This window comes from Herpailurus yagouaroundi, unplaced genomic scaffold, assembly GCF_014898765.1.
Source record: "Herpailurus yagouaroundi ecotype Mexico unplaced genomic scaffold, PumYag 198, whole genome shotgun sequence".
In the NCBI taxonomy this organism is placed as follows: Eukaryota; Metazoa; Chordata; class Mammalia; order Carnivora; family Felidae; genus Herpailurus; species Herpailurus yagouaroundi.
This window is the reverse complement of record NW_024412429.1, coordinates 1,720,696-1,738,188: the sequence shown is the minus strand read 5'-3', so window position 1 is coordinate 1,738,188 and position 17,493 is coordinate 1,720,696. Positions and strand designations below refer to the sequence as shown.

General features: G+C 54.1%; 2 long non-coding RNA genes across 2 annotated transcripts; both read right to left on the bottom strand.

Moving 5' to 3' along the window:
• Nucleotides 1-5,602: 5,602 nt before the first annotated feature.
• Nucleotides 5,603-7,256, bottom strand: LOC121013182 (uncharacterized). The gene is made up of 2 exons (XR_005782550.1): nucleotides 6,693-7,256; nucleotides 5,603-6,501 (listed from the first exon to the last, which is right to left on the bottom strand). It is a non-coding gene; the product is annotated as an uncharacterized LOC121013182 (long non-coding RNA).
• Nucleotides 7,257-11,984: 4,728 nt separating this feature from the next.
• LOC121013181 (uncharacterized) lies at nucleotides 11,985-14,053 on the bottom strand. The gene is made up of 2 exons (XR_005782549.1): nucleotides 12,587-14,053; nucleotides 11,985-12,449 (listed from the first exon to the last, which is right to left on the bottom strand). It is a non-coding gene; the product is annotated as an uncharacterized LOC121013181 (long non-coding RNA).
• Between the last annotated feature and the right edge of the window lie 3,440 nt (nucleotides 14,054-17,493).

Below are 17,493 nucleotides of genomic sequence, written 5' to 3'. Positions count from 1 at the left end.
AACTGAACTTTACGACTTTTTTTTTTTTTTGCAACTCACAAACTGAACTTTACAACTTTTTTTTTTTTTTGCAACTCACAAACTGAACTTTAAGACTTTTTTTTTTGCAACTCACAAACTGAACTTTACGACATATTTTCCGTCAGGTGCTCTCCACTTTAACAACACTTTTTATTTCTTCCACCCCATCCAGCACTGCTCTCTGGAGGCGCTAAAGGTAACCTTGCCCTCTGCTCATTGTTAGCATCCAGATGTGTGCGTGTGAGACCCTGAAATCCCTTAGGGTGACAGTTGTAAACTCGTGGAATGTTCCACGGAGCTGATGAAGGGTACTGTCCTTGACTCTCTACCCAATATGGGCCGTTAGGTGTTATTACAGAGACGCTAAGTCACTTCGGGAAGAAGGGATGTAGGGCTCCCCAAACTGCTGACGTGAGAAAACAAGACACTTTCATACAAAAAAACTCATCTTCTCCAGTGCTCCTTTGGATTTAACATAACCATCCAGATCCTTGGGTTAGCGGCCGGTTCTCCCAAAGCCCGGCACCCCGGACGTGAGGACTCCGGTGCTCTCTGGTCATGTTGTGGGTCCCCCCGCGGCCGTGTGCCCCTCTCTGAGGATGACCTGGGGGACAGCTGGGGGCGCGTGTGAGCAGGAAACCGGAGGGGACGGCTGTCCAGGCGGCGCAGGGCAGCCTTGCGCCCACGGGGGTCGGACCGCTGCCCTCTTCTGTGCACTGCTTCCATTCATCCCCACCGGCTCTCAGTTTGTCGTGTTCTGAATCTCCCCGGTCCTGGAATCCTCTCATTTGCGCCTGTAGGAACTGGTCTGTAGGAACGTTCTAGAACTTCCTACCTCAAGTGAATGAGAAAATATCCATGTGATACAGCAGCTGGCGGGGGGGGGGGGGTGTCTGAATTCCCCTGTTCCTGTGCCCTCCCAGCTTACTTAGGCTCTGGTGCATCTGTTAGCGGAAGGATTGCTACATTTACCCAAACGCTGTGGAAGGAAGCATCTGGAAGGACGCTGGGCAGGACGGCCTGGGCTCTCGGGGCGGGTGCGGGCCTACGGGAGCAGGGGAGGGCTGGGAGCTGCGCCCTGTCCTTCCCGAGTGACTGCACAGAGGAGGAGGATGAATGTGGGGCCCACGTTCTCCCCCAGATGTGTCCTCCGTTCAGCACCCACGGCCTCCCTGCACCTCTGTGTTGTAGCTTGTCCTTTTTTTCTGGAGGCAGAGAATTCCCATTAACTGAGACCCTGAAACAGTCCTCACCTCCGGACACTCCAGACCCTGTTGACTTTGGGAGACGAGGGAGGAGGGCGGGAGGGGGGTCACGGCAGATGCAGCGGAGGAGGGCAGGGGACGCGGGAGGGGTGGAGGGTCCCTGTGTTGCGGGCGGGCCTTGGTCGCAGGCGTTAGCTCCTTGAGGGATGTCACATGCCGGTATTGACCTGAGAAAACGCTGGCCACAGCCCGCCCTTGGGCTGAACCATCGTGAAGTATCCAAACAGCCACTAACTACAGGAAAGGGCACCCAACTTGATTAATCATTACGGAGATGCAAACTGAAACAAAGGAGAGGGCGCTTCGTCTGACTTTGAGGACTGAAATACTTTGTGGGCGCAGGTGTGCAACAAGGGGGCAGGGCCGGGAGGGGTGCGGGCTCGGGCTGGGGGGAGGGGCCAGGCCCCCAGCAGCCATCTCTCGGTGCAGACACGCTGCCTGGGGACAAGCTCACGGAAGCTGGGGAGTCCGGGTGGGGGGGCTGGGGACACGGGAGGACACCAGGGGTCCGTGTGAGGATACGTGACCCTGTTCCTCTCCCCTGCTACCCTTCAACCCCTCGTGTTTGGCCACCGTCACCCTCTCTGGGTGCAGATTATTCTGTTAAAACTTTGTTACGGAGTCAGAATGGAGGAGGCCCACTGGGCTTTGTGTGACTCTGGCCGGGATGGGGGGACCGGGGTCGGGGCCCCCAGCCCCCTCTGCTCTCCTCCAGAAGCCGCACAACCCGATCCCCACAAGGGTGGCCGGCCGCCTTCCACAGCTGCTACTTTGCCATTGGGAGGATTTCAAGGTGGCCCCTGTCTGCGAGCCACAGGGACACCCGGGAGCATCTCTGTTCCACCGGCCGGGCTGACGAGAGACCCAACTACAGAGATGGCTGCACCTGCTGCCGGGGCTGGCCCCCAGTCAGTGTGGGGACGCGTGAGGCCGGTGCCTTCCAGGCCTTTCTAGCACCAAGATTTCTCATTTTATCGGGCACACTTTTAAAAAAGAAACGTATGAGACCCTCCCATGCACAAAGCTTAATTTACCCTCATTTGTCTTAATGCGTTAGGTGAGATTCACTATTTGTTACGTGCCAGGTGGGGTGTGGTGACGAGAAACTGTGTGTTGAATTTCCGGACGAGCTGAGACCCATTACCAAGCGTGCGTTAAGCCTCCCAACGAGGCTTTTGTGTCAAATTAGCAAGTCCGTGCAGCTCTGAAGAGGAAGAAGACAGTTCCTGGAAATCCCTTATTTATATAATAACAGTTTAGACATTTTTGCAATTACGACTTCTTTCTTCGCGGGCCTGCCTGCAACCGATACATGCCGGGTGTAATTCGCACGGCCTTTTCTCTACTTTCTCTCATTTTCCACCCACACCGTTCCACCGACATCCACGCTCTTTTGTGTGGACTGCTCCTAGCCGGGAGGGATTTTGCAGCCCAAAGAGGTGAGGCACGAGCCGCGTTCGAGGGGCCGTGCCCTGCCGAGCCGCTCTGGGCGGATGCCAGGGTCCCGTGCCTGGGGCTTGGGGACCCCCCACCGCGGCTTCTGGAACGAGGAAACCCCACTGAAAATTAGAGGGTGCGCCAGATGGGGGGCGACTGGGGGGGCGTGGGGTCCCCGTTCGGGCCGCTGCCGTGCGCCAGCCGTGTCCCCAGGCCTCGGCCTTGGTTGGGCGGGGCATCAGGGTGCGGTGGGGTCACAGCCCCGGGAAGGGCAGTGGCCGCACCGGGAGCCTGGCCCTGGGGCCCCCGCTGCCGGCCTTCCCCCTTTCTGGGCGTCCTTCAGCATGGAACTCGCTCTCTGGGGTTTTATTTGCATCCAGCTGTCTCCGCGAATCCAAAGGGAGAAGAAACATGGCACCGTGGGGGCCCCTCCTCTCTCTCTCTCCCCTCCATTGATGGTCTTGGCTCCAAACTCTGATCCCGGGCGGCGGGAGGCTCCCCTGCACAGCCAGCCTGGGGGTGGCGGTCTCGTCCTGCAGCACAAAGCTGCACGGCTCTGGAGCGTTCTCAGTGGTTGGGGGGAGGGGGTTGCCGTGAAGGAGTCCTGTCCGGGCCAGAGCCGGTCAGCCCCCCTCACCCTGCGCCCTCCCGCTCTGATGGCCGAGGGCCACGTGGAGCAGAGGATGATGACATTCTCCCGTCAGAGACCCCACCACCGCCGGCTCTCCTGGGAAAGTAGCCCCAGCCCCTGAGCGCAGGCCTGGAGCGGACTGGATGGGCACCAGCGGGCGGGCACCTCCAGGAAGTGTGTGAGGACCCCCCACCGCACGGCCCCCAGCTGCACTGCAGAATGTTTGTCCTTCTGGGTCGCAATTAATCTTTAACGTATACGATGGGCCAAACCCGATCCTGCTCAATCGACTGTTTAACTTTAGAAATCTTAATCTCTGCGAGAGTCTAAACTGGGCAGGGTCCGCAAACAGGTGCCAGACGCGGGGTCTCGGGACCCTAGCTGAAGCCCCTCCCGCAGGGCGCTCTGCATCAGGGGACTGTCCCTCGCTGCCGGCTGTTTGCAGCTGAGAGCCTCAGACTTGCCTGGGCTGCGTTTACACCACACAAGCCAGGACCTTCTGCCCTGCGGGGGCACCTCCGCGGGTGGGGGAGGGGCAATGTGCTTGGACCCGAGGACAGACTGGATTTCAGAGGACAGGCACTCACTGCCAAGTCGGGTCTGCTGGCCGGCTTCATGGACGAACGTTCTTCTCCTTACAGTGTAGATATAACTGTAGACACTCCAAGGATGAGGGGCTTTCACGGCTGCTCTAGTCCTGGGGGCCCTACAGTCTGTGGGGTCCCTATAGTACAGCCCTGGGTCCCCTATAATACAGCCCCTGGGTCCCCACAGTCCCATCGTCCCCTATTATATTAGTCCCTGAGCCTCCTAGACTACAGACCTGGGTCCCCTCAATACAGTTCGGGGTCTCCTATAACACAGTCTTGGGGTCCCCGCAGTCCCCAGGTCCCCCTCCTGCTCTCTGTGGCTGTGCTTAGACCTGAGAGGTCACTATAAAGAGCTGCTGGGTGTTTCCCTTTTGCCATGAGAGCCTCCAGGGCTCGGGGATAAGAGCGTGTGTGAACTCGGTGGGCACGTGACAGGAGGGAATGACGTGGGTCAAGGCTAGTGCAGGCTTTTCGGGATCCAAATGACAGAAATCCCGGAGACATTTCAAAGCCTTTTGGTGATGATATCACGAGACCCTAATTTTGAAAGGTTATGTAGTCAGGGATAATCCACACTGGATGAGTTACAGTAAAATAAATCCAGTGGTGAACTGAGCCCCTCGAGGAATCGAACAGTTCACTTCCATGTTTCTCTGCCTTTGAGCATCAGAGCAGTTACCAAAGATTTGTGTTATGTGCGATAGACGCTTCAAAGATTACTATTTACTTTGCCTTTTTTTTTTTTAATTTTTTTTCAACGTTTTTTATTTATTTTTGGGACAGAGAGAGACAGAGCATGAACGGGGGAGGGGCAGAGAGAGAGGGAGACACAGAATCGGAAACAGGCTCCAGGCTCCGAGCCATCAGCCCAGAGCCCGACGCGGGGGTCGAACTCACGGACCGTGAGATCGTGACCCAGCTGAAGTCGGACGCTTAACCGACTGCGCCACCCAGGCGCCCCATACTTTGCCTTTTAACCTAAGAGTAGGAGCCGTGTACAGAAATGAAGCCCAGATCTACTTACGCAGGATATTAAATAGGTGAGTCTCAATTTTACCGTGATTTCTTGTATCTGTTTGCGTCTCGTTTGCCGTCCTGGTCGAATTAACTTTGTAGCATCTGGATCGTCTGAGTATCCCATGTCACGAAAAGGCCAAACCTGTTAACTCGTCCATTACCCGGGGCATCTGAGGCGCACTTCGTTGGTCTCCAGGTTACTGATTTGGATTCCTAATATCTCATAACTTTGGCTGACCCGTGTGCTGATTTTCACCTTGCCAACCTTCTTTCCCTTTGTAAGGCCCACTAATCGGAGATGACCGAGGAGGACACCTCTCGTCCCGGCTGCACCTGGGGTCGGGTCGCTTGCTCGAGGCCCAGGTCCTGGCGAGGCCCTTGTGATTAGCCACGGCCGCGTCCCGCCCCTCTGTCGTCACGGCACTGACCGTGAAGACCGCCCCCTCCCGCGGGTCCCCGGAGTGTGGAGGGGAAGACACTGGAGGAGCAGAAGAGGGACGGACGTCCCATCCCAGAGCCCACTGCCAGGCCCCGACACCCAACAGGAGGGACCTTTTCTCAGAACAGCAGAAATCTCCACCCTGGCAGGGTGGGCACCGTTGTCTACAAGAAACTCCCAGAGACCCAAGACCTCTTCAGCCACAGGTAGAAATGCTAAGCGTGGGATTCAGTTTGCTGGGTTTGTAGGCGAGATAACATCCCGAAAGGTGGACCCATCACGCGTGACATGTTGTATTTTGTGGAGCCAAATGACCCCCCTCCCCGCCAGCAGCAGGTGCTACACAGAATAAACACAAGCGACAAGCCGCTCTCTCAGCCCAGTTCAAGCAGCGCCCCCCCCCCCCCCCCCCCCCCCCCCGCCGAGGCGGACGTGGAGACAGTCTACCTCTTGCTCCCCTGATGTCCCCTGAGGCCAGTCGGAGCACACGGCCCGGAAATGTGCCCGAATGTCCCCTGCCAGGCTGCCCGCCCGACCCAGCAGATTCTGGTGGTGACTCGGGGGGAGGGACGATGGGTTTGGGTTCAGGCTGTTCCTCCGCACGGCAGAGTGGCTGCGGGCTCTCAGGCAGCAGGTTTTAACTGGGTGGGATTTCGTGCCCCCCGGGCTCAGGCTGGGTCCCCTCATCCCGCCCCCCTCAGTCCATAGCGGCCCCCGTTTCTCCTCTGGGGAGAAGGAAGGCTGAGAGCTCTGTACGCTGGACCGACATGTGACAGAGTGCAGGCCTGGGGTGGGGGGCGGGGGTCCCTGGGGGTCCGGAGCCCCGCTCTGGACGGCCCCAGGGTGCATCCCGGCTCCCGCTTCCGTCCTGGGGCCGCGGGAGGGTGCCACCCCTCTCACCCCCTCCAGTCTCCCTCACGCGGATCCCCCGCAGGGGCCTGGGCACCTGTGTCGGGACACAGCGGGCGTTCAGGTCCTCGGTGCCCCACCCAGAGAGGAAACCGCTTCTCCAGACCAAGCTGAATGGGTTAGAAAGTGAAACCAGGCGCTCCTACCGCTTTCTCGGCACCCGATCTACACGGATCTCTTTCCCAGTCGGCTCTGAAAACAACCAGACGGAACATAGCTGGGCCTTTCAGGCAAACCTCTGCCAGTTCAAAAGCGTCCCTGCGCGGATCAGAAAGGCAGGACAGCGCCCCCGGGGGCTGGGCTCCTGCACCAACCAGCACCCTGCTAAGCGCGAAACCCTCACAAGGGTGCCGTCCACCAAACAACAAGCCCCTCATTGTTACCTGATGCAGAAGACGAGCACAGGGGTTTGTAAAACCTCGTCCTTGACTCAATGTTGGAAACCGTATTTGTTTGGGGGGATAAACTGTCCTGCGAGCGTTTTGTTATTTCGGTGCACAAATGACAAACACCGGGGACAGCATCTATACACGCGGGTCTGGAAACCTGGGGCTTTGCACATACAAACCAGGGTGGGCGGCAACAGATCCTCACTTCGTGGGCGACAGGCCCGCTGTCTTTTATCAGTTGTGTCCAAACGGCCACCATCTTCGTTTTCTGAACCAGGAAGATGAGCGTGTGCAAAGTTAAGGGACTTGGCAATGTCCACCCTGCGGGCCCGGCTGGTCTCGGACCCCTCCTGGGTCAGACCTACGAGCCCCTGCCCGTCCCCAGCAGGTGGGGGTCATGCACGCCAGCTGGGTCTGGCCCCTCCTTCCCAGGTTCTGCCTCTGATACCCTTGTTCCACCGCAAGGTTTAGGGTCCTGCTTTGGTGGTGCCTGTGGGGCTCAGTCTGTTTGTCCAAGTTCGGCCCAGGTCATGATCTCACGGTTCGCGGGTTCGAGCCCCGCGTCGGGCTCTGGGCTGACGGCTCGGAGCCCGGAGCCTGCTTCGGATTCTGTGTCTCCTTCTCTCTGTGCCCCTAACCCACTCACGCTCTGTCTCTCTCTCAAAAATAAAATAACAGCAAAAAAAAAAAAAAAAAAAAAAAAAATTTTTTTTTTTTAAACAAAACACTGCTTTGGAAGTTACAAGCGATGCCTCTGGCCGTGGGTGAAGCCGGTGCTGAAGGAGGTTGGGGAGAGAAAAACACATTAAAATGCTTGAGAACAAGAAGCATGAACACTGTGGGGACAATCACTTGCCCGTAGATGTTTTTCTTAAAACGTCACACATTTTTGGGTTGACACAACTTGTTTTTGTGACTGCCGTGGGTCAGTCCCTGGCGTGGCCTCGCACACAGCTGTTGGCCATTGGAGCCGTTCCAGGCAGTTGGAGAAACAGCCCAGAGAATGACCCGGGACACCAGCGCTGTCACCGCTGGGCCATGTGGCCCGGCCGCCCCCCCAGGCCTGGGCACCCAGTCCTTCACCTGCCTCTTATCCCACACGCCCGCCCCTGCTGCAGGGACATTTATTCCTGAAGACGGACACTCAGTGCTGCCTTATCCTTGGCCCCGGGTCAGCAGCTGACAGAGGAAGACAAACTTGTATCTTATAACCTGAGGCCTGGGGAGTGCAGCCGGCCGTCCAGCGTGGCGTCCCCACGCGCCTCGCCCACGAGGGCTCCCAGGACAGATGTGCCAGGACATGACTTGGTGTGGGTGGGAAGGGGGTGAGGGCAGGTCACCGCAGGGAGGGGCCTTATGAAATCACCTTCGCAGCTGTGACCTCCACCCGCAGGGCCAGGCGGGGATCAGGAGTCCCGTAAACACATCCATCATCCCCCAGCCCCTGGGTCCCGTCCTTCTGTTTGCCTTAAACATAGGCTCCCTGGAAACGCGAGAGGGTTAGGGAGTCGGGCAGCTCCCTGATGGTGACCTTTGAACTGAAGGGCTTGGGCTGATTTCACGGAGGCTCTCAAGTGACCTGTCAGCTCTCTTGCTTTTCCTGTCAAAGTGGAGAGGGACGCAGACGCATAGATAGACGCACGGGTGGTGGAGATTGCAATTGCTTCCGAGTTGTCTTCCGTACTCAACTTTACTTCCTTCTGCATTTTAGTCATGTCTGTTCATCTGGAGCTAATTTCCGCTTATCCTCTCCTTGATTTTGATGCGTCTGGTACACAAGCAAATGCCCTTTTCCTGTGTGCAGATCTGAAACGCCAGTCTGCACACTAGTGACTCTCGCCGACAAAAAGCCCGTCCATCCAAACCCAGCCGTGGCTCACGCCGGCGTGCGGTGAGGGGCGGCCCCAGCCTGGGCGCTGTGGCCCTGCTCCCCTTCGTGGCTGTGGGTGAGCCCGCCCTCCGCACCTCTGCCACGGACTCTGCTCTCCGAGGTCCCGTGTCCCGGAAACGTGGATGGAGCGGTAGGAAACCCGACGGCACGACGAAGACAGCCCGGAAGAAGTCTTTGGGAAAAGTGGGAGAATTTTCTCGAAAGAATTAGGTTGCAAGAAGACATTTGAAAATGGCGTTTACTTCTGTTTTTCACCCCCCATTTTTGGAAACGAGAAGCCTCCGGTCACAAGCTAAGGCAGGTGAGTCACAAGCTAAGGGAAACAGGGAACATTCTTCCTACAGACGCGCTCCTGGACGCACGTATGACCTGTGCCCGTCACTGGAGAGCGTGCGCTGAGCACACACTTAGCGCCCAGGAATGGACGCCGTTGGGGCGCCGGGGCCCCGGTTCAGTGAGTGCAGAGTGTGGTCCAGTGCACTGGCTCTCTGGGGGGGAGTCTGCGGACACAGTGTCACAGCTGTGGGGGGCCGCGGCGTCTGGGAGTGGAGGCCTGGGAGTCTGCTGACCGTCCCGACAGCGGAGAATCACCCAGCCCCAAATTTCCGCCCACGGAACATGGTAACGTTCTTGCAAAAGGCAGAACGAGAGAAAGGGCCTTTCTGCTGCGGACACAGAATTTCTGGGGGCGGACGTTTTGTAAATTTAAATGCACGGCAGGGATCTTCAGAAACTATGAATGTGTGGGAAGAATGAAAGGAGAGAAGGAAAGGAAGACAAGGAAAGAAATACTTGCAAAGACAAGGGGGGAGAGGGAGGGAGACGAGAGATGGCCTGCGACAGCGGAACAGGCCACAGCCCGTTCGTCGCTAACGCCGTAGTTCATGAAGTCTGAGGCGTCTTCCTTTACAAGCAGTGTTATTATTTTACACAATCACCGGGTGCTATCGCTTGTAAGGCACGCTCACACATAACATAAGATGAAGGAGCTGTGACCAGGACAGCAGGACCCGGGAGGTGACGTTGAGCGTCTCGGGGATGCCGCTGTCCGTCCAAGGCTGTTCCCAGCCAAAGCGCCATTTCAGAGCGACAGCCACATCAGGAAAATTTCAGGCCCAGAATGAGACCTTGAGCCCTCAAAGGAAGAGCTTCTAAAAGTTGCTCTTAAAGAAGAAGAAAAATAAAACCAGAGGGAAGGAGAGCACAGCGACTTTGGTCCCAGGAGCTGTAAACGTGGTTCTGCACACGATGCTGAGGGACGTCACAGCGGCAGTCGTAACAGGCCACGGCCGAGGCTGCGGCAAGACGCAGCTAAGACCCAGCGAGTAGTGCACGGCCGATCAGACAAGGAGGGCATGGAGCCTACGCGCTCTGTGGTATCTGCATCACAGGGGAGGAAACACAGCTGGTAAATCCAAACTTTGTTGTGCGAGTCAAAGTATGAAGCACGACCACTGATAGAGATTATATTTAAAAATCCAAAAAAAAAAAAAAAAAAAAAAAAGAAATTACGTTTAAAAATATGTACCTTTCCGGGGCGCCCAGGTGGCTCAATTAAGCATCTGACTCCTGATGTCATCTCAGGTCATGATTTCACAGTTCGTAGGTTCGAGCCCCACGTGGGGCTCTGTGCTGACAGCGTGGAACCTGCTTGGGATTCTCTCTCTCTCTCTCTCTCTCTGTCCCTCCCCTGCTCGCTAAGAAAAAATGAAAATATTCCATACCTTTCCAACTAGTACATAGAATGAGAGGAAATTTTTAAAAGTGGGGTAAAATAAAGAAAAAGTATGATAGTGAGCAAATTTCGATATTGGAAAAATTCAAATAAACCCAGTACCTGTCAGGGAATCCAACTAGACCTTGTAATACGAGGAACGAGACACACCAGAGATGGGTTGAAAGTGAATGATGTGAATCTGTGAGGAAAATACAAAGCCCGACGGGCTGGAGGCGATGCGCCAGGCCGGACGGACGTTGCAGAAAGATGCGGAAATGGTAAGGAGAAGCACAACAACAAAAACCCCAGACTGACCCAACAAGCACCCCAGCCAACAACAAGCCAACAACAAACACCCCAGACTGACCCAAGAAGGTAACGATGGATCCCGAGAAACAGGAAGTGCAAATAACAGAGCGAAAAGAACCGTCCGCACGGGGTCTAGATTCATCGACCCCACAGTGAGTCGGAAGGAATAACTGAAAGACCGGAAGCCGTTAAAGACCTTCTTTTTTAAAAAAGGTTTCTTAAGGTTTATTTATTTTTGAGAGAGAAGGTGTGTGGGGGGGAGGGGCAGAGAGAGAGGGAGACACAGAATCCGAAGCAGGTTCCAGGCTCCGGGGCCCTCAGCACAGAGCCCGACGCAGGGCTCGAACTCACGACCTATGAGATCGCGACTGGAGCCGAAGTCGGATGCTTAACTGAGTCCCCCGGCTCCCCTTAAAGACCTTCTAAATAACTCACAAGCCAGAGAAGAAAGCATAGTCTCCTGGAAACTGCAAACATTTACCAGCTCGTGCCCACACAAACACTGCAGATCCAGGTCGTAGGGCTTCGCTAACTTGGTTGTGAGACTGCTTAGCTGAGCGCAGCCCTCGGAACCACACCCTCTCCCCAAAGAAAACGAAAAGAAGGGAATCACAGACAGGAGCATAGACACGGATGGGCTGGAGTATGGAGGAAACATCGAGTGCACAGTGTCAGTACGACAGGTGAAAGCCAAATTATATTAACACACCTCTGGCAACATGGGCTAGACAAACAAATTAGAAAGAAAAAATGTATTTGGCAAAATGAGGCACATTGTTAACACCTCGGCAAGGCTGACCTGGGATAAAAACCAGGGAGAGCAGGAACAAACAATGCCACCTGCACAGCAACCGTGTGCCAAAGCTTCAGGGATAATCGTGAGCAGATTGATGTAACCAAAAGCTTTAAACCTGAGAGGAAATGGAAGAGGTTCCAGCACAGTGCAGATTTGCAAGATGACTCAAAGACTCATGGCCATATGATGAGACTTCCAAGCGTTAAGGAAAAAGAATAAATGTTCAAAATCCACAAAACCCGTCCACGGCCAGACGCTTATTCAGGTAGCGTTGACCAAACATTTAATGAACAGGTGATTCCTGACTTTCACATGTGGTCATCAGGATCTAACAAAAGGGAAACCTTCACGGCACCTTTAATCAGCCGGTAGAGCTTTGGTAAGCCATCCCCATATGCCTTGTACAAGAAGAGAATTTTATAGACCAATCTCGTTTATGAACATAGGATACAACCCTCCACAGAAGGTTAGCAAACTGATTGTAGCAATGCACTAAACAAATTTTAACGATTTCCCGTCCGAATTTTGCAAAAACCTCTGATCTGGGGTGGGGATGGGCGGTGGGAATGAGGGTCGGGGGTAGAGGGAAAGGACCGTCATGAATTCATACAAGTTGAAACTGTGTGATGGGCGTTCCAGAAATCTTACGGCTAAAAGTTTCCACAACAAAGTGATTTAAAGTGTGAGCCCAAACAAACCTCACCACCAACATTGTTCATTCCATGAATGTGCGATTGGTTTCACAATGAACAATTTTTTGTGTGTGATTGGCTGTATTAACAGATTAAATGAGAGAAAAACAACTATCTCCCAAAATACTAACGCTTCACACCATTTTGCAACAGTATGTGTGTGTATGCAGGGAAGAAAAGAACATTTTCTTAACCTAATATAGCCTTTCCAGCAAGAGTCACACAAAAATTGCGAGACACTAGAGGAACTTTCTTTACAACAGAACGGAGTGCTTTCTGACGTCTTTCCTCCTGCCTTCTGGTTGCCGTTTACCTGGTGCCGGGGCTCCCGGGGGGCACAGGGTTGCTGAAAGACAACCCCCAAATACAAGATTAGAATTTGAACTCAGTATTTGTTAGGGAGACATCTTTTCTCTTTTATACCAATTTCTTCTCCGCCTCCCCCCGAAAACCTTTCCTTCCATGTAGCTTGAACTCAGTTACCTAACACTCCTTTCTTCATATCCCTTTGTGGCCCCAGGCCTGGCCCCCCTGGGGGGAGGCTGTGATGAGGTGACTGATGACACTGGAGCCAGGACCCCCCCTCAGGGGCACGTGTCCTATCCAGCGGGCCCAGTGCTCTCTGCTGTTGTCTTGTGATGCTTAACAGTCTCGTCCATGGCCTTGGGCTCTGTCCGCTGGATGGAGTGTGAACAGAGGAGGCTCATCGTGTGTCTGTTCTGCCGCTGGCCTCCCCCTTCACATGCAGCCATCACAAGGCCCCCGGAGCACAGGGTCTGGGCGCCTGCAATGGTGGGGTTCAGGGTGATGTGCTCCGTCTCTAGCCCAGTACATGGGGAGGCTTCCCCGAGAGGCACCCTTCTTTTCTGCGAGCTGGCGAGTTCTTGTGAGTCCCCTGCATTGGCTGTTCCAATAACCCTGAGAACCAGGACATGGAGGGGGAAAGACGGGGGTCCGCAGCTCTCCTTCCTTCTGTCCTTGTTGGGGTGCTGGGAGGGGTGTGGAACGAGAGCCTTGAGGTCGGTCCTGTAGAACTTCACTGCTGTAGGAACGAAATACGTAAGCATGTAAGAGCGAGACCCACGTTGTGTAACTTCAGGGATTTGCCTGTACAAGTTACATACTCTCATATTTACCTTGAAACTGGAGTCGTACAACACAAATGGTAAACTTCGTTCTAGGAACTTGCAACCCAGAATTTCCTAGACTTAGGATGACATTAAATAGCACGTAACCATCCTGACAGGTTGGAGGAAGACGGTGGAATTGTACAAGGGCTCTGCGTCGCTGGTTTGCCGGGACCCCCAACCTCAGCACGGCCGGGCTCTCATCCTTCCCCCTTTGTGTGGGTCCCTGGGCCTTTCCCGAGTTCTCTGTGTTCTGCTGGTCATCAGGTAGGCAAATGTGCTGACTTGGGGGTTAAAACTGGGAAGCCCACTTGTCCGCATATATAATATATCTCTAATAGTAGCATTTTCTCAAATAGAGCTGATATTATGACCTATGGCTGCTTGGATTTTGACTTAGTTTTCAGTTGCTTCAGAACCTGGGTAGGAAGGGGAGGAATATTTGGGGCTCAAACAAACTCTTGGGCTGGTTTGGTTGTGTCCACTGGAAAGCCCAGAAACCACGGATAGACTCTTAAAACTAATATGGGAGTTCAGCAAGGTTGCTGGATATAAGACAAATGCATATGCACACACACACACACACACACACGAATGCACACACACACCAGCATCAAACAATTAGAAAACGGAAGTTAAAATTCCAATTTCACTTATAACACGAATGAAGTATGTAGGGAAAAATGTCACCAAAATTGCTCAAAATATTAAAGAGCAAACTGAAAAATCTACTGAGATACATAAAATAGATGTAATATTAACTGAGCGGGGGCGCGCCTGGGTGGCTCAGCCGGTTGAGCGACTGACTTCAGCTCAGGTCATGATCTCACGGTTCATGGGTTCGAGCCCCCCCATCGGGCTCTGGGCTGACAGCTCAGAACCTGGAGCCTGCGTCGGATTCTGTTCTCCCTCTCTCTCTGCCCCTCCCCTGCTCACACTGTCTCTGTCTCAAAAATAAATAAACGCTAAAAAATAAAAAAAATGTTAACTGATGGGAAGATTGACTATCATAAAGATGGCAGTTCCCCCCAAAGTAACCTATACATTTAAAGGCAACAGCATTAAAATCCATAAGAAGTTTTTCACAGAACTCGACAAGGTGACCCTGTGACCCACATCCATGTATCAGGAGCCCAAGTGACAAGACAACTTTGCAGAATAAAGGTTGGGATATTTGACCCATAGAAGATACTAGGACTCACTAAAAGCTGTGGAATTTATTTAGAGTCCTGGTTGGATGCAAGAACGAACAGTGAACTATTCCCCCAGAAGGACAGTCTGGTACGTGCGGGTGTTCAGGGAGGCAGAGCTATGGACAGGAGCGTGAGAAGCTGGCTTCTCCCGGGGTGGGGAGGGGGCGGTGAGGACAACCACGGAAGGAAGACACGTGAAAATAAAGGGAGAGCTCCTTCTTATTTTTTTTTTCAACGTTTATTTATTTTTGGGACAGAGAGAGACAGAGCATGAACGGGGGAGGGGCAGAGAGAGAGGGAGACACAGAATCGGAAACAGGCTCCAGGCTCCGAGCCGTCAGCCCAGAGCCCGACGCAGGGCTCGAACTCACGGACCGCGAGATCGTGACCTGGCTGAAGTCGGACGCTTAACCGACTGCGCCACCCAGGCGCCCCAAGAGAGCTCCTTCTTATATGCACACATATAGGTACCAGTGGATTCAAGACTTAGGTTGGAAAGGCAAAATTTAACTTTTAATAGATATAAAGAATATCTTTATGATATCACACTGAAGAATTCTGTGAATAAGATTTGTTTTTTTTTAATTTTTTAATCTTCATTTATTTTTGAGAGAGAGAGAGAGAGAGACGGAATTTCTCTCCTGCTTTGAGAGAAAAAGGTCTCTCCCTGAGCGACCACACACTTAGCACCACTGGCAGCCGATGAGAAACAGCCACAAATACAGGCTTGTTCTCCAGTGCAGTTGTGTTTAAAACAACCGTCCCCAATTTCCTCTAAAACCTGAAAAAGCTGACCTTCCCCTTGTCTCTTTGGACTTGGCCTGGGGTTTACCATAGTTTCCTCGTCCTGAACTGCTATTCCGGAGTCAAGTCATTTTGCTAATGAAATAACTTTTAAAGGTTGACAAACGAAAATCTGACATTACTAGCCTGAGGGAGCATCAGACCCCACAGGTCAGGGGCTCGGTCCCGGAAGGCCGTCCCCCACTTCGGATGCCAGTCTCCGGTCCAGACTGTCACCTGTGCTCCTGACCCCACCGGCTGTAGATCAGAAGTGCCCAAGACCTTCTTGGGTTCAATTAATTCGCTCGAGCGGCTCACGGAACTCAGAGGAGCTGCGGTTCATCGTGAAAGAACGGGACTCAGGAACGGCCAGATGGGAGAGGTGGGCGCAGGGCAGGTGTGGGGACGGGGTGGCGACCTTCCACGCCCTCTCCACGTGCGTCACTCCCCCCAAATCCCCGCGTGTCCACCGACCCAGAAGCCCTCCAAACCATCCACGGGGGTGGCGGTGGTGGCTCCTTTACACCTGCGTGATTGACGAAACCCTCGGCCACTGGTGGTTGAACCCAACCTCCGGCTCCCCCCCCCCCCCCATGGAGGTCAGGGGGTGGGAGGAAAAATTTCAACCTGTAATCCCGTGATTGTTTCCCTGGCCAGCTGCCCCCACCCTTAGGGCTTTCCAAAGGTCACCTCGTTAACACAACAAAGGACACCTTGGTCACTCTCAGAGTTCAGGGAATTCAAAGGGTCTCAGGAGCCTTGTACCAGGAATGCAGAGTGGATCTTACTTGGCAGAGAGGGAATTACTGTTGGCAGAGGAAGCTGAGGTTGCTCCTCAGCTGGCCTGAGATGGCGAGATTATCCTGGATTACGGGCTGGGCCAATGTCATCACAGGGATCCACAGGCATGCAAGAAGGGGCAGAAGAGACAACACTAGAGAGACGGCAGAGAGAAGGACTCAGCCCTACGGGGCTGGCTGTGTGGACCGAGGACAGGACCAGGGACCACCTGCAGCCCAGGAAGCTGGAAAGGCAGGGGGGCGGCCCTGCCCTGGGCCACCTGAAGAGGGGGAGACCCGTTCTGGACTCCAACCTCCAGAGCAGTGACATGATCTGTGTGTGGAGCCCCCCTGAAGCCACTACAAGAGCTCAGGTCCCACCTGGGAGGACGTGGTGATGTCTGTAAAGAGAAGAAGTTCTTGCCCACCCGGGCGAGAAGACGGAAAGATGCTGAGATGGCTCTGGCCCATTAGATGCCCCTCATTACGGGAGGGGACAGAGCAATCTGGGCGCGGTCGGCAGGGAGCAGCGCAGGACCGGGCGCGGTGTCGCATCGCTGGGCGTGGGTGTGCGTGGGCCCCTGCAGAAGGCACTGAGCTGTGCTAAGGGATCTCCATGGTGATGGGCTGGTGTCAGCGTCAGTGAGTGAGAAGGAAGGAAAAACCGCCAACACGTTAACCTGTGTCAGATTCAGTTGGCGAGAACAAGAGGGACTGATACGCGAGTTTTGCATTTTTTTGCAGGTTTGAAACACTTCTAAATTTAAAATGTTTTTAAATAGGAAAAAGGCGATGAACGAACAGAAACCGAGAGATCCAGCACCCACACTCGGAGCCCAACTTTCAGCGTTCGGGGGTAGCGCAAGGCCTGACGCTGGCACACCGGGTTTGTTATAACAACCGAGGAAGGGTCTAAGCGCTGTGCTACAACCGAAATCCGTTCGGGAGGGCAGAAACGGGGCAGGCCTCACTGCAGAGCTCGGCTCAGACCCCAGCTTCTTCCTGAGACCAGAGCCTTCCACGCTCTGGTGCTGCCGACGTGCTCGGGGGCCCGCATCTGCCTTGCCGACGTCCCGAGGCGCTGTGAGCGGGGACCACGGGCAAGCGGGCTCAGTCCGCGGTGCTCCCTGTAACTTCAGACAGGTGTGCACGCTTCCCAGCCGCTTGGCAATTTTCCGGTTAGTGTCTTTCACTTTCAAATACAGAGTAGAGAGGACTGTCCACTGTATGTACCCGGCAGAAGTGACCGGAGCCGCAGATTAAAAGCGGAAACACTTCGTAAAGTGTGCTAAGTGAACATTAACTACTCATCATAGATACTTGTTAAAAATAAATAGTAGATGATAAACAGCAGCCATTGCCGACTGCGCTGCAAATCTCAGAGTTAATTAATACCTCTCTTAACACAAATAGTCGACATCCTCCGGCCGTGGGCCTCTGACAATCCTTTGATAAACTATTGTTTCCCCTAAATTATACGTATAAGTACAGTCTTCGTGTTAAATGGG